This window comes from Takifugu flavidus, chromosome 12, assembly GCF_003711565.1.
Source record: "Takifugu flavidus isolate HTHZ2018 chromosome 12, ASM371156v2, whole genome shotgun sequence".
In the NCBI taxonomy this organism is placed as follows: Eukaryota; Metazoa; Chordata; class Actinopteri; order Tetraodontiformes; family Tetraodontidae; genus Takifugu; species Takifugu flavidus.
This window is the reverse complement of record NC_079531.1, coordinates 9223752-9238418: the sequence shown is the minus strand read 5'-3', so window position 1 is coordinate 9238418 and position 14667 is coordinate 9223752. Positions and strand designations below refer to the sequence as shown.

The window sequence follows — 14667 nt, the reverse complement described above, 5'->3', positions numbered from 1 at the left end:
TAGACAACTCAGTGAAAGTAAGGAGACGTTATCCTCTAACCAGACATCCAGTAGTTCCACTGGTGTGCTGTGCTTGTCCTCTGATGAACAGCCCTGTTTTTGCCCACCCAGTTGGACTACAAGGCAAATCAATAGGATTGAGCGGATATCCGAGCAAAAGCCTGAGCACAGCACCGCTCAGCCGTTTAAACAGCCTCTTGACTCTAAACAGAGTCCCCACGTTTTCTCTTCCACCATCAAACTACGATCAGAAAATACTCTCCCAATTTATTGCTCTTAAATTTCTCATTTATTACTGCATCATCATACTTATATAGTGGGTTAATGCATATTTGCTGAACATCTCTCTAACAATATTAGATAAAATATTTGATTTACTCTTCACCGCTTAGGTGAGGACAATCCTCAGGCTTCTTCATTTTTTCACCCACCCCCATTTTTATGGTTTCAGCAGCGCAAAGATTGTAATATGTATTATCATTTGATAGTGCAGAAGCAGTGAATTTGGATTCATGTATTCACCACTATCGCTCTTGCTCAGCATGACAGCATGATATGATAATTAGCTATTTTCAAACATTCAGACCCACATGCCTTGCTTAATTCCCTCCACTGTTATTCAATTATGAGCATATGGTTGTTTTGTGTGTAATTCAGTTTGAATGCTAGTGATCAGTCACCCACCATTACTCAGCACTCTGCTTGTTCAGCTACGGAGGGTTAATAACTCAAGAGAAAACAAATCCAATCACCCCCCCCCCCCCATCTTCACCAGTGGGAGTCGGCCACAGCAGTGAGATGACTGACAGGCTAATCATGCGCAAATGCTAAAGGTAGAGACGCAACATAAACGAAACGACGTGAAGCGCCACTCTCACAGGAGGTGCCCTCTGTCCTGCTACATCAGGGCAGAAAACCCGGAAACACCTGATTAGACGTGGACAACCGCCATGGTCACACAGTTTTCATTTTTTCCAAATTCATATGATCATTCATTTCAGCAGCTGAGCTAAACAGCAACGGACGCAATACTGATGTCAGTATTGATGTCGGCCCAAATTTGCACCATGCTGGACCTGTGTTCTGCGACTCCAGCGACCATAGTTAAGTGCATTCTGGGGGCCAGAGCAGGTGACATAGAAGCCAATTTAAAGCTGCTGGCGAGACGTAAACATAAATTTGGTAAAGTTATTATTCACGTCGGTGCAAACGACACCCGGCTTCATCAGTCAGAGGTCACCAAAATTAATATAGAGTCGGTGTGCAGCTACGCAAAAACGATGTCGGACTCCGTAACATTCTCTGGTCCTCTCCCCAATCTGGCCAGCGATGAGATGTTTAGCCGCATGTCATCGCTTCGTCGCTGGTTGTCACGGTGGTGCCCCGAAAACCAGGTGGCCTTTAGAGACAATTGGAGCACTTTTTGGGGAAAACCTGGTCTGATTAGGAGAGACGGTGTCCATCCCACACAGGATGGTGCCTCTCTCATTTCTAGTAATTTGGCTAATTTTATTAGACCCAAAGTGACCTGACAAACCAGGTTCCAGACCAGGATGCAGAGTTGTAGTCTTACACACCTCTCTGCTGCTTCCATAGAACCCTCATCCACCAACAATAAAATATTTAACACTATAACGGTAGTCTCTGTTCCACGGTTAAAATTTCACCTAGCACAGAGCAGGGGAGCGGTCAATCACCATAATCTTATTAAAATTAATACCAAAGCACAACTTGGAGAAACTAACATCACAATTAAATGTGGACTATTAAATATTAGATCTCTTTTGTATGAATCCCTCTTAGTGCACGACCTAATAGCAGATCATCACATTGATTTATTCTGTCTTACTGAGACCTGGCTTCACGAGGAGGAGTATGTTAGCTTAAATGAATCTACTCCTCCTACCCATCTGCATTATCATATTCCTCGTGTTACTGGTCGAGGAGGGGGAGTGGCAGCAAACTATCACTCCAAGTTATTAATTAATCCTAGACCAAAACATGGTTCCAGTTCATTTGAAAGCCTGACTCTTGGCATCACCCATCTGAACTAGAAGGCAGAAACACCACTTTTGTTTGTAGTTGTACATCGGCCCCCTGCTGGGCCACATTCAGAGTTCCTATCTGAGTTCTCTGATTTCTTATCTGACTTGGTCCTTAGAACGGACAAAGTCATTATCATTGGATACTTTAATACCCATGTAGATGTTGTAAATGACAGCTTTAGAAATGGCTTCATTTCATTACTTGAGTCAGTTGATTTTTTCCAGCAGATAAACCAACCAACTCATAGCTTCAACCACACCCTAGATCGAGTTCTGACTTATGGTGTTGAGGTAGAACATGTGTCAGTGTTCCCTCAGAACCCCCTCCTGTCAGATCATTCTTTGATCACTTTTACATTTGTGATTAAGGATTCTTCTATGCTCAGAACTCAGTCTTACTATAGCAGATGTCTTTCAGATAATGCTGTAGCTAAGTTTAAGGAAGCGATCCCAGCGTTGATCCCAGGACCACCGTGCGTTTTTCCAGGGATCAATCATTATAATCTTAGCCCTGCTGAGGTTGACTCTATTGCTGAAGGTGCAGCAACCTCACTGAGAATCACGCTTGATTCTGTTGCCCCCCTGAAAAAGAAAATAGTAAATCAGAGGAGGTGTGCCCCCTGGTATAATTCACACATTAGGACCCTCAAGCAGAAAGTGCGAAGACGAGAAAGGAAGTGGCATTCTTGTAAAATAGACAGCTACCATTTAGCCTGGAAAGACTGTCTGGTAGTTTACGAAAAGGCCCTCTGGCTAAGGCTAGAACAGCTTATTTTTCTTCTTTAATTGAGGAAAATAAGAACAACCCCAGATTTATTTTCAGCACGGCAGCCAAATTAACCAAGAGTCAGTGTTTTAGATCCACGTATCCCTTCTTCCCTTAGTGGTGAAGACTCCATGAGCTTCTTCACTGATAAAGTTCTAGCTATCAGAGAAAAAGCCAACCAGGCCATCCCAACAACTGGACCATCACCAGATGTGCTGACTGTGGGAACATACAGGGTCTCCAACGAGCCCTTAAACTCCTTCAGCCCTATATATTTTTCTGAGGCGTGATCGCTAATTCAGAAATCCAAGACCACAATGTGTCTTTTCGATCCCATCCTAACACACCTGTTGAAGGATGTTTTACCATTGATAGGCAGTTCTATCCTGGACCAGATCAATGGTTCTTTAGTGACAGGTTATGTCCTACAAGGTGGCAGTGATTAAGCCGTTGCTTAAAAAAACATCAATGGATCCTGATGTATTAGCAAATTATAGGCCAATATCTAACCTTCCTTTTATCTCTAAAGTTCTTGAGAAGGTGGTGGTGACTCAGTTACTGGAGCACCTGCAAAGGAACAGCCTGTTTGAGATGTTTCAGTCAGGCTTTAGAGCTCATCACAGCACAGAAACAGCACTTCTTAAAGTTACTAATGATCTTCTTACAGCTTCAGATCATGGACTGGTTTCTATGCTGGTTCTGCTGGACCTCAGTGCTGCTTTTGATGCAGTTGATCACAGCATCCTGTTACAGAGACTGGAACATATGATTGGGATTAAAGGGACAGCACTAATCTGGTTTAGATCGTATCTATCTGATAGATACTCATGTCTATGGCGTTCCCTTTTCATACAGTAGGGTTAGCCATGGAGTTCCTCAAGGTTCTGTACTTGGCCCAATCCTTTTTACCTTGTACATGCTTCCCTTAGGGAACATTATTCGGCAGCATGGGATAAATTTTCATTGTTAGGCTGATGACACTCAGCTTTATTTATCCATGAAACCAGAGGAGACAGAGAAGTTAGTGAAGCTTCAGACCTGTCTTAAAGACATAAAGTCCTGGATATCTTCAAATTTCCTCCTCCTTAACTCAGGAAAAACTGAGGTCATGGTGTTTGGTCCTGAACTTCTCAGGAAAAGATTAGATCACATGATCACTCTAGATGGTATCTCATTAACTTTTAGTATCTCTGTGAGGAATCTTGGAGTAACTTTTGATCAAAATCTCTCCTTCAACTCACACATTAAATTAGTCTCTACAAGTGCCTTTTTTAACCTGAGGAACATCACAAGGATCAGGAAACTACTGACGCGGCATGATGCTGAAAAGTTAATTCATGCATTTGTTACTTCCAGTCCAGGCTGGACTATTGTAATTCTTTATTATCAGGGTGTCCAAACAACTCTTTAAGAAGCCTCCAGGTGATCCAAAATGCTGCAGCCAGAGTTCTGACAGGTATTGACAAAAGATATCATATAACTCCTGTACTGACGTCTCTTCATTTGCTGCCCGTTAAATTTAGAATAATTTTAAAACCCTTCTTTTGACTTACAAGGTCTTCAGAGGCCTAGCTCCATCCTACCTAGAGGAGCTAGTGACACCTTACCAGCCCAATAGACCACTCCGCTCTCAGAATGCTGGTCTACTTGTGGTCCCCAGAGTTTCTAGGGGTAGAATGGGGGGCCGAGCATTTAGCTATCAGGCACCCCTGCTATGGAACCAGCTCCCTGTCCAGGTACGGGAGGTTGACTCCATCGCTACGTTTAAGATTAGGCTTAAAACCTACCTCTTTGAAAAAGCTTATTGTTACTAATTCTGTAGTTCCAGTTATTATCATAGACAGACAAATTATCATACTTAGGGGGTCGTCTAATCATTAGGTTATGCTGTTATAGGTCAAGGCTGCCGGGGTCCAGAAACATGATCACCTGACAGGCCTCTGTCACCCCACTGGGTCATGGTTTCCTCTCCTTTCCCCTCCTCTCCTCTCCTCTCCTCTCCTCTCCTCTCCTCTCCTCTCCTCTCCTCTCCTCCTCATCAAGTAGACTAGTAATGCTATTTCCTGTGTAGTTTTTCTGCCCCCCCCCTTTTGCATTTATTTACATGTATCGCCGCCTTCAGGGCTGTATACTGACCTCCGACCCCGCTGACCCACTCAACCAGCAGCTTATTCAATTCAATTTAATTTAATATAATGTATTTTTGTATGCATATCTATGCTCTATGCCTCTGTTCTCCTCTCCTCTCCTCTCCTCTCCTCTCCTCTCCTCTCCTCTCCTCTCCCCTCCCCTACTCTCCTCTCCTCTCCTCTCCTCCTCCTCTCCTCTCCTCTCCTCTCCTCACCTCTCCTCTCCTCTCCTCTCCTCTCCTCTCCTCTCTCCTCTCCTCTCCTCTCCTCTCCTCTCCTCTCCTCTCCTCTCCTCTCCTCTCCTCTCCTCTCCTCTCCTACCTATTCTATCCTCTACCTGTCCTGACTCTCACCACCCACTGGAACACAAGTTGGGAGTGATCAAAACCCCCCACTCCGGGCCAAAGAAATACCCACCACATCCCAAGGGAGGAAGAAGGAACAGGACCACATTAGGACAGCTCTCAAAACATCTGGTTACCCAGACTGGGCCTTCACCAAGACCTCAAAAAAATGATACCCTAGCAAAGAAGAGGAGCGAAACAAAAGCCACAGTGTTTCGATCCCCTATCTGTTCGGGGTCTTTGAGAAGTTTAGGAGGATCCTCCAAAAACATGACATATTGGTTCAGTTTAACCCAAGCAACACTCTCAAACAGAGGCTGGTACACCGAAGGACAAGACAGTGAGACAAAAACAATGTAATGTCGTTTATGCTGTACAGTGCCAGGAGGAATGCAAGGACCTGTACATTGGTGAAACCAAACAACCTCTCCACAGAAGAATGGCACAACACAGGCATGCCACCTCTTTAGGTCAAGACAGTCCACTTACACTTAAAGGAGAGCGGACACTCCTTCGAGGACAGCCAAGTACGGGTACTGGCCAGAGAAGACCACTGGTTTGACAGGGTTGTCAAGGAAGCCATCCATGTCAAATTGGAAAATCCATCCTTAAATAGAGGTGGTGGGCTAACCACCTCTGTACACCACATACAATGCAGTCCTCCACTCCTTGCAACAACAAACCAAACGTTCACATCATTTCAGGAGACGTGTTGACTCATCATCATGTGAGCCAACAGACAAAGGAGAGACACACCAACTGTTAGGTGAAGGACCCTACCAACGACCCTGCCAAGGACTCTCAGGTGACCACCCAAATCATTAGCATGCTTATGGTCCACAAGGGCTATATTTTCAAGCTCTGTCCCCAGCGAGATCAGAACTGAAGAAGCCTTCTGGATAGAAGGCAAAATGTCTTCAAAGAGAAGAAATACAGTCCAGTTGACAAAGAAAACTACCTTGGATAACTATGATCTGAATGATTGACAATCTACACAGACATCTTTCATCATCAACCTTTACCAAGTTTACCTGCAGCCATTCCACCAAGTCTGACCTTTATGAGGGATCTCTCCGGTATTTAAAAAATAAATTCATGGACTATAACAGCATACTATTGTGTGATCAGATGGAAACAAAGTGACTTGTTGGTGATTCATTTAGCAAAATGCACCTACACAAACACAGGATCTTTAAAATGTCAACACCACAGTGGGATTTTTCTATTAGTCCTGATTTGTTGCAAAAACTTGAACCCTATAAGTGGTGCAGCCAAGCAGTTTAATCATTGTTTAGTGACCTTCTGGTGGTGAAATATGCATTTACAGGGGCTTTATGTGCTTGAAATATGTATTTTATTCAGTCTCATTTGTCATATGTGGTAGAATCAAACACAGCTGGCAGAGTGGTGGCTCCGGGGAAAGCGAGCAAAATACTGAGCACCAACTATACTCCCAAGGGGAAGAGTCTCAGTCTTTATTTTTAATATTAAAGAGGTTATTCCACCATCAAGGTTATTGTACATTTGTAATGTAAACTAGCTGATAGGTCACTAAAAAACACCATCTAAACACTCTGTTTACCAGATTATTTGTCTTTCAGATGGCAGTTGCTCACCAACAAGATTTGGGCTGAAACTAAACCAGTGGTACAACATTTAAACAGAGCACCACATCCACCCGCATGCATGCCTGTGTGTCACCCTCGTGCATACTTATGTGTATCTGTGTCCCTCATTTGTACGTCAGACCAGCTTTCCTGGAGCACTGCACACCTCAAAATGGAGATGGATCGCCCTGTCAGCTTGTCACAGAAGCATTATGATGCCTGTGTGTAATTTACTGCATCTATAAGAACACAGTGACTTAAAGTGCTCTGAAAATGCTGCTGTCTATTAAAGCTTCCTTCTGTAGCTGTTTTTTTTCCTGCGTTCATGTATATGCATGTGTGCATTTTCCATCTTTCTACAGTAACAACTTGACACTGTATTTTAGTGCCCGCGCATGCATGGATGTCAGGTCTATGCGTGTGCATGTTCAGGCGTATATGAGGAGCAGCACAGACTACAAAGCTGTACTGCTGTTTAATCTCCAGCAAATAATTGAATCATTATAAAACAAATGCTGGCACATTGAAAAGAGATCAAAAAAACAAATAAAAGCAAAGTGCTCAGAGCTTGGCTATCTGTTACAGCAAGGTATGGCCATCTTTAGACCAGAAAAAATCCCAAAACAATATTAATAAATACTTATTAAAATGAAATGTGGCCCTGTAGCTTAGCAACAGATAGCCAATGATGGTAGGAGTGAGGCAGTGGGAAGAGTGTTGGTTTGTGTGTGTGATGGGGGGGTGTGTGTAGCTGCAGCGCGTGTGTATTGGAGCTGTGAGAGGGAGCAAGAATGGGCTACAGATCTCACAAGTAATGAATCTGGAGTGTTGCCGTCAGAGGGGGTGAGTGTGGGGGAGAAAAAAACTTCCTCTTGGTGTTGCATAAAGGGTGCAGCAGCAGGGCGGTGGTCTGCACTAGTTTATAAATAATTCAAAGTAATCTGGTATTAGTATTAAAAGCAACATGAGCTGATTTCATTCACGAGTGCTCAGAGGGGGAATTTAAGCAAACACTAATTACAACTGAATTTTAATGCAATAAAAACAGACATTAGTCTGATATAAGGAAAGCCTGAAGTGCATCAAGAAGTCAGTGGAGTCTCTCATAATGTGGCTGAAGTGTTGAATAAAGCAATGGAACAACCTACATTTTAAATGTGGAGGCAAACAGTAGAATCATGAATTTAAATCTGTTTCATTGAAGCAGCCTACAGTGTTTAAGAGTTCAACCACTTCACTACGACTGACTAATTTATTCAGCTGCGTGAAGTGAAAGAGTGAGCATGTTAAAAAAAACAAGCGCGTAACTTTTTAAACAGCAGCAAAAGTGGACGTGGCTGCACCAAAGACGCAGCTCTGGGAGCAGTTGGGGTTTAGCTCCTCACGCTCAAGCTCACATCCAATGGACCACAAATAGAGCAAAAATCCAAATTTTAGCTGCACTTTTGATCATGTGGCTTCAGAATCATTATGGGTTTAGCATCATAGGCAGCCTCCTAGCCTGAGGAAATGCAGCTAATGATGCCAACATCAGCAGCTGGCTCTTCAGATGCAACTTGTTCCACCCAAATGTTGTTTAGTTTAGTTCAGCACAGGTGATTTTGGGATGGAAAGCTGTGACCTCTTTGGAGTTCCACTGTAAAGTGTTTATGCCTTATTATGGTGGCTGCATCAGCTGCATCATGGTGCATGAGACAGTCTGGCTCACCGAGAATTTTAAAGATAAAAGAACGTCAATTATGAAGGCAAAAGTTCCTCAGTTGATCTCACACAGCCATAACGGCTCGAAGACACCGGTTACAAAGCTTCCTAATTACTAGCAGCTCCGCACCTGTGCAAAGTAAATTGCAGATCATGTTTAACGCTGGCTGCTCGCCGAAGGACTTTCAAAGGTATTGATATTATATCAATTATAGTCAGTCATGTTAGCAGTTCCTAAAGGAGCAGTACATATATGTTGATGGGGAAGAGGTTATCACATCCACTGCAGAACTGTAGCACTCTTTACAAATGGGCAGAAAGAAGAAAGCACAAGGTTGCATCACTCTCTGACGCTAGACTATCACCCCCTCATCGTCCCCATTAAAGGCTGTGGTGCCAGCAAAGAACTCCTCATTTAAAGACAGAATCAAATCTGAGTATCTGAAGGCTCCAGGGCTGCTGCTCTTGGGCTGATCCTGCCAGAGAGGAGCCACTGGGAGCAGTGGGGGTCAGTCATATTATGGATGCGCTGTTTGGCTTTGAAATCAATGCTGAAAATGTGCCAGCAGCCCCTGTGGAAGAGACATAGTGCATATTTTTTAAGACGGCCCTTCTTGCCACAGCATTGTACCATTATTGGATTAAGGCATTAATAGGTTTAATCTATTTCATTTTTTTAAAGGATCAAATCTGACTTGCTAGGTCACCTCACCCTGATTTACAGTATTGTTTTTAATCTTATCAGTCCCTCAGCAGCACTAGCAGGTTTCACATTAGTATCGTCGCATATTCCAGTGCAGCTTCTGCAATGCAGATTAGTCCAAGGTCCTCTGTGCTTGACAACCTCGCAATAATGGCGGCCTTGATTTCAGCGAGATTTCTGAAAGGTGCTGATTTGCTGTGGAGGACAGAATATGGATTTAACTTTTTCTCCTGTACAGTATAATTACTTGATAATCACTGTTGAGTTCCTTTGAATCAGCGCTGAGCCCTCAGCCATGAACCTTTACCGTCTATTCTTCTGATTTGCAGAAACGTTTAAACAAGCTTTTATCTCGTTGACACCCGAGACGTCCACTAGGTGTCCACCAGACGTCCAGACTTAGTTTGTCTTGATTCGCTCGGTCCAGAACCCGTTTTGAACGCCTGCTTGGCCCCTCCTGGATGTAGAAATGGAATCAGGATTTGACCATCTTGGTTGGTGTCTGTTGTCATCTGATGTATAATTGAGATATTTTAACATTGTGGCATGAAACATAGTGTTAAAGCCTCACAAAATTAGGTGGTCCAGAGTAAACATTATAAATGGGAGAAAAAGTCTCAGAGAAACAAAAAAGGCTTTTCTAAAAATGTAAACAAAACCCATCACAAATAGACAATGAACCCAAATGCTGGAAAAAAGATTCAGTTCATTTAAATATACAGTAATGACAACAAAGTTGTTTAAAAAGCTCTTCACTACCCTCAACTGCTTCCCTTCACTTTAAAGCTGATTTTAATGCTCATTTCTGCCTTTAAGGTCTGTCAGGAAAGTTCATTATGGTACCTTTTTTAAACAGAAAGGTAATTTCTGTCATATTTTTCAGAAAGTCTTTTCAGCGATCAAAGCACAGAAGGGAAACCCACTTGCTAATGGCCCTTGTGTTCACTCCTTCACCTCCGCTTACTCTTCCTCACCGCCTACAATCTGTTGTCTTGGTTTTTAACGCTCCTTTTGTGTCCCTGTCACGTTTGTTTCCTTGCTGCTCTCTGTTCGTTCTCTCCTTGCCCACTCAGGATCTTCTGCCTATTCGCCTTCGCTCTGTTGGCGCATCAGATAATGAGGTGGCTGCGGCGGCTTGAGTAGCACTTTAATGCTTTTTGCATGGTGCAGTAACACTAACCGCAGTTTCCGCTTTGCTGTAATGCTAACCCCGCACAAGCACACTTAGATGCACAGCTGCCCCGTGCGTGTCCTTGGTGTCCTCTTATCCTGTTAGTAAACCAACGCAATCTATCACTCTTTCTCTCGCCTTTCGCTTGTCTAATTGGAGTCTCTGCTGCTCTTAAATCTACAGTATTTTGTCACCATCACTCCTCCAGTCTTCACAACGGATGCATCTTCCTCACGGTTTTATTAGCCTGTTCGGAGCAGCATGATTACAGAGCTTAGCGACAACCTCACGTCCTTTTATTTATTTATGTATCTCTCTTCACTGCATCATATATCATGTACAGCTCTGTTTGATTAAGCTCTTTTTTTCTGTTCCTGTGACCGACCGTGAAATATGTTTTTTATGCACAGTTGAAAACTCAATGTCATATAACTTACAAGCCTCTGATTGTCCAGCATAAAGTAACACAGCGGCACATGTGATAATTGTAGAGTCTCGTGAAGGTGAAGTACATTAATGTAAAGCTTTCTTCCCTCAGACACACTAGCACACTTTTCCTACACGGTGGGATGATTCCAGACCCCCGGTGCTGCAGCAATGACCCTTTCTTTTAATCATGATACATTCTCATTTTTGCTGCCTCTCCTTAATGATTTCCCTCTGTCCTTTTTACCTTCCCTTCCTTCCTGTAACATCTGTGTTTTCAGTGTTTGATGCACGTTTAGTTGCAAATTTGCAGCCGTGCCGTTTGTAGTGAATAAAAAATAGGCACACAGGGAAGTTGGACTGATGCTGCAGGAATAAGACAAGGACTGGGGAGTGCTGACAAGTGGGCAGCAAAGTCAGACGCGGTGGGAAAGTAATGAAGGAAACGTGCATGAAGGAGGTTGGACGGACACGTGTGCTACTTGGTAGTCATCACAGAGAAGCTCTCTCCATTCAGGATTCAACATGCAGCTGTCGCTTCAGGGGAGCAATCACACACACGAGCGCAGTCACATATACAAATGTGCACGCGCATGTGTGTGCGCGCGTACACACACACACACACACACACACACACACACTTATGCATATGCTCTGGGCTGTGCTTTGAACTGATCCCCACCACTGGAAAGGCACACAGAAGGTTGACTGGTAATAATATTATCCTATGGCCTTCATATGGTAATATGAAGCTGAGATGCTATGGTGAAAATGAGAATTTTATACCTTTCAGAGGCAGCTTAGGGAATTACATGGCTGTCATGCATCTCAGCTTCAATAGACTATTCAGATGCTCTGTTTATTCAACATTCCTGGGTGGGAAATCTATTAAGTTAATCACCTTCACCTCGATGCGTCCGGGTCTGTTTGTTTAACGTAAAGGAGGCGAAATGAGGGTGACAATTGGAGACGCTGTCAGATGAAGGCCGTCAGACGGGCCGTCACATGTCTGGATGTGTCTGATATGTAACGTAGACACGGCAAACAGAGACAGTTCCTAGCGTGTAACATAACGTATAAGGATGCTGTGAGGATCCTGAATGAGAGAAAACTCTATTCTGCTTTAAAAAATATATGGAAAATCAACATTCTGAGCAAGGTTTGATCCTGATATTTCCACCCAGTGCAGGTTCATTTGTCCTTCCAGGATATTGTGTTGAATGGCCATGATTGTGCATAGCATGTGAAAAACTCTTTACATTACAAACATTTCAACCCATATGAAAATGGGGCCGGTCCAAAGTTGATACATATAAAACCTCCAAGAATGAGGAAACCTCCCACCCATAAATACAAATCTGACTTTCATACTGATGCCTATTCATCAGCAACAATTTAAAATGATGATTTAGTCCTCGCGTCAGACTTTTGCTTCAAATCAAGAAAACAGATTTGCTTCTATCTGTGTCCCAGTTAAGAATTGATCGATCAATTGTATCTGTATCCGTATTTTTACTATTCATACTTCACATAAATGCCAATAATGACAATAAAGGCCAAATATGGTGGACCACTGATGCCACCATACAGCTTTTAATTTGATGTCTACAGGCCTACAGACCTGAGAAACAGAGACAGAAAGACTGAGAACCCCAGCCTCTGACCCTGAACTAAACCCAATTCTAACATCAACCTTAAAACCAGGTCTTAACCATCAAACAGCTCTTTGAAGTTAACCAATTAATAAACCAAGAATCACAGTGTTTTATATCCACGTATCCCTTCCTCACTTAGTGGTGAAGACTTCATGAGCTTCTTCACTGATAAAGTTCTAGCTATCACAGAAAAAGCTAGCCAGGCCATCCCAACAACTGGAACACCACCAGATGTGCTGACTGTGGGAAGTGAAGCTTCAGACCCTTCTTGAAGACGTAAAGTCTTGGATGTCTTCAAATTTCCTCCTCCTTAACTCAGGAAAAACTGAGGTCATGGTGTTTGGTCGTGAACCTCTCAGGGATAGATTAGATCACATGATCACTTTAGATGGTATCTCATTAACATCTAGTCTCTCTGTGCGGAATCTTGGAGTAACTTTTGATCAAAATCTCTCCTTCAACTCACACATTAAAACAGTCTCTAGAAGTGCCTTTTTCCACCGTTGGAACATCACAAAGATCAGGAAACTACTGACGTGGCACGATGCTGAAAAGTTAGTCTATGCATTTGTTACTTCCAGGCTGGACTATTGTAATTCTTTATTATCAGGGTGTCCAAACACCTCTTTAAGAAGCCTGGACCTGAGGTGCTTATTACGTCGATCACGATCTACCGGTCAATCGTGGAGGTAGTACTGGTCGATCGCGGCGTGACAAAAAATATCAGCCTATCATTCATCCCGTCACTTGATTGATATACAGGGCAACCAGTTAGATGACAACTGAATTTTGACCTTTAGGTCAGCGCTCATGCGCAAACAACGGCGCTAAGCTATTCAGCGATTTACCTCTGATTTTAAGCCATCACTAAAGCTTATGGTCATCGAAACATATCACTTTCATACAGAATGGGAGGTGGACTTTTTTTTCACGATGTCATTTTCGAAGTGCGTTTGCCTCATCTGCCTGTCTAATGAAGATTATTAAGTCCAAAAACCGTTCCACCATGACTGATGAAGATTTGGAAGTGTGCTTGAGGCTGGCTGTCAGCAGTCACTGTCCGGACTATGCATCCCTGGTTGATTCAATTACAAAAAATGTCAATAGTTAATTATTATGTGTGTTTTGCAATATTGGCTCATTCGGTTATGCAAGGTACATCAACATACATTGTAGATACAAATAATCCTCAATACATTTGAAAATAATTAGATGTTTTGCATTTTTGTGGTGGGTAGATCATTTTGACTTGGTCATTTTGTAAGTAGCTCGCATGCTGAAAAAACGTGAGCACCCCTGATCTACAGGTATCGTCGCCTTCAGAGCTGTATACTGACCTCTGACCCCGCTGACTCCCCTCTCTACCCAGCTGGCAATCAGCAGGAGGGTCCCCCAACATGAGCCTGGTCCTGCTCAAAGTTTCTTCCTGTTAAAGACAAGTTTTTCCTTGCCACTGTTGCTTGTTTGGGGTCAGGCCCTGGGATTCTGTAAAGCGCCTCGAAACAATTTTGATTGTAAAAGACGCTATATAAATAAAGATTGATTGATTGATTGATTAATTGATTGAATGATTGATTGTTGTTGAAGTTGTGGGGACCAGCCAAAATGTCCTCACTTTGATAGTAGAATGCAGATTTGTTACTCAGTATGTAGCAAGTACCAGAACACACTCACACTAATGTGTGACTAAGTGCACTTGCATGTAATCAGTGTTGCAGGTAGTTTGCTTAATAAATGCATCAGTAACTGGGGCGATGCCCCCTCACCTTCACACAGATCTGTGGAACTGATCAAGTGTTAAGAGATAAAGCACACTGATAATGTGCTGCAATATGTGTCGCTCATTGGGGCCCAGCTCTGCAACGCTTGATCAGACCTCCTGGGTTTGTTTTAGTGACCTGCTGAGTCCTTCAGAGTCCTTCGGAGTCAAATGAACAACCAAGAAAACTGCAGAATGTACAACAAATGAAGGGCAAATGAAATAAAGACTTATTATTTAGTAATTAGAGTGAATTGTTAACTGCCTGCAGAAAGTACACTGAACTCCAAGGCTCTGTCTCTCTGGATCACCTGAATGTTTTACTAAGCTCAGAGCACATGTGTGCCACTGCTACTATATG

The 14667-nt window shown here is 43.0% G+C and overlaps 1 protein-coding gene across 7 annotated transcripts in view; it reads right to left on the bottom strand.

Moving 5' to 3' along the window:
• zgc:172282 (leucine-rich repeat and fibronectin type III domain-containing protein 1-like protein) overlaps window positions 1-14667 on the bottom strand; it is a 118322-nt gene that overhangs the window by 55265 nt on the left and 48390 nt on the right. The gene's annotated exons all lie outside the window — the stretch shown is intronic.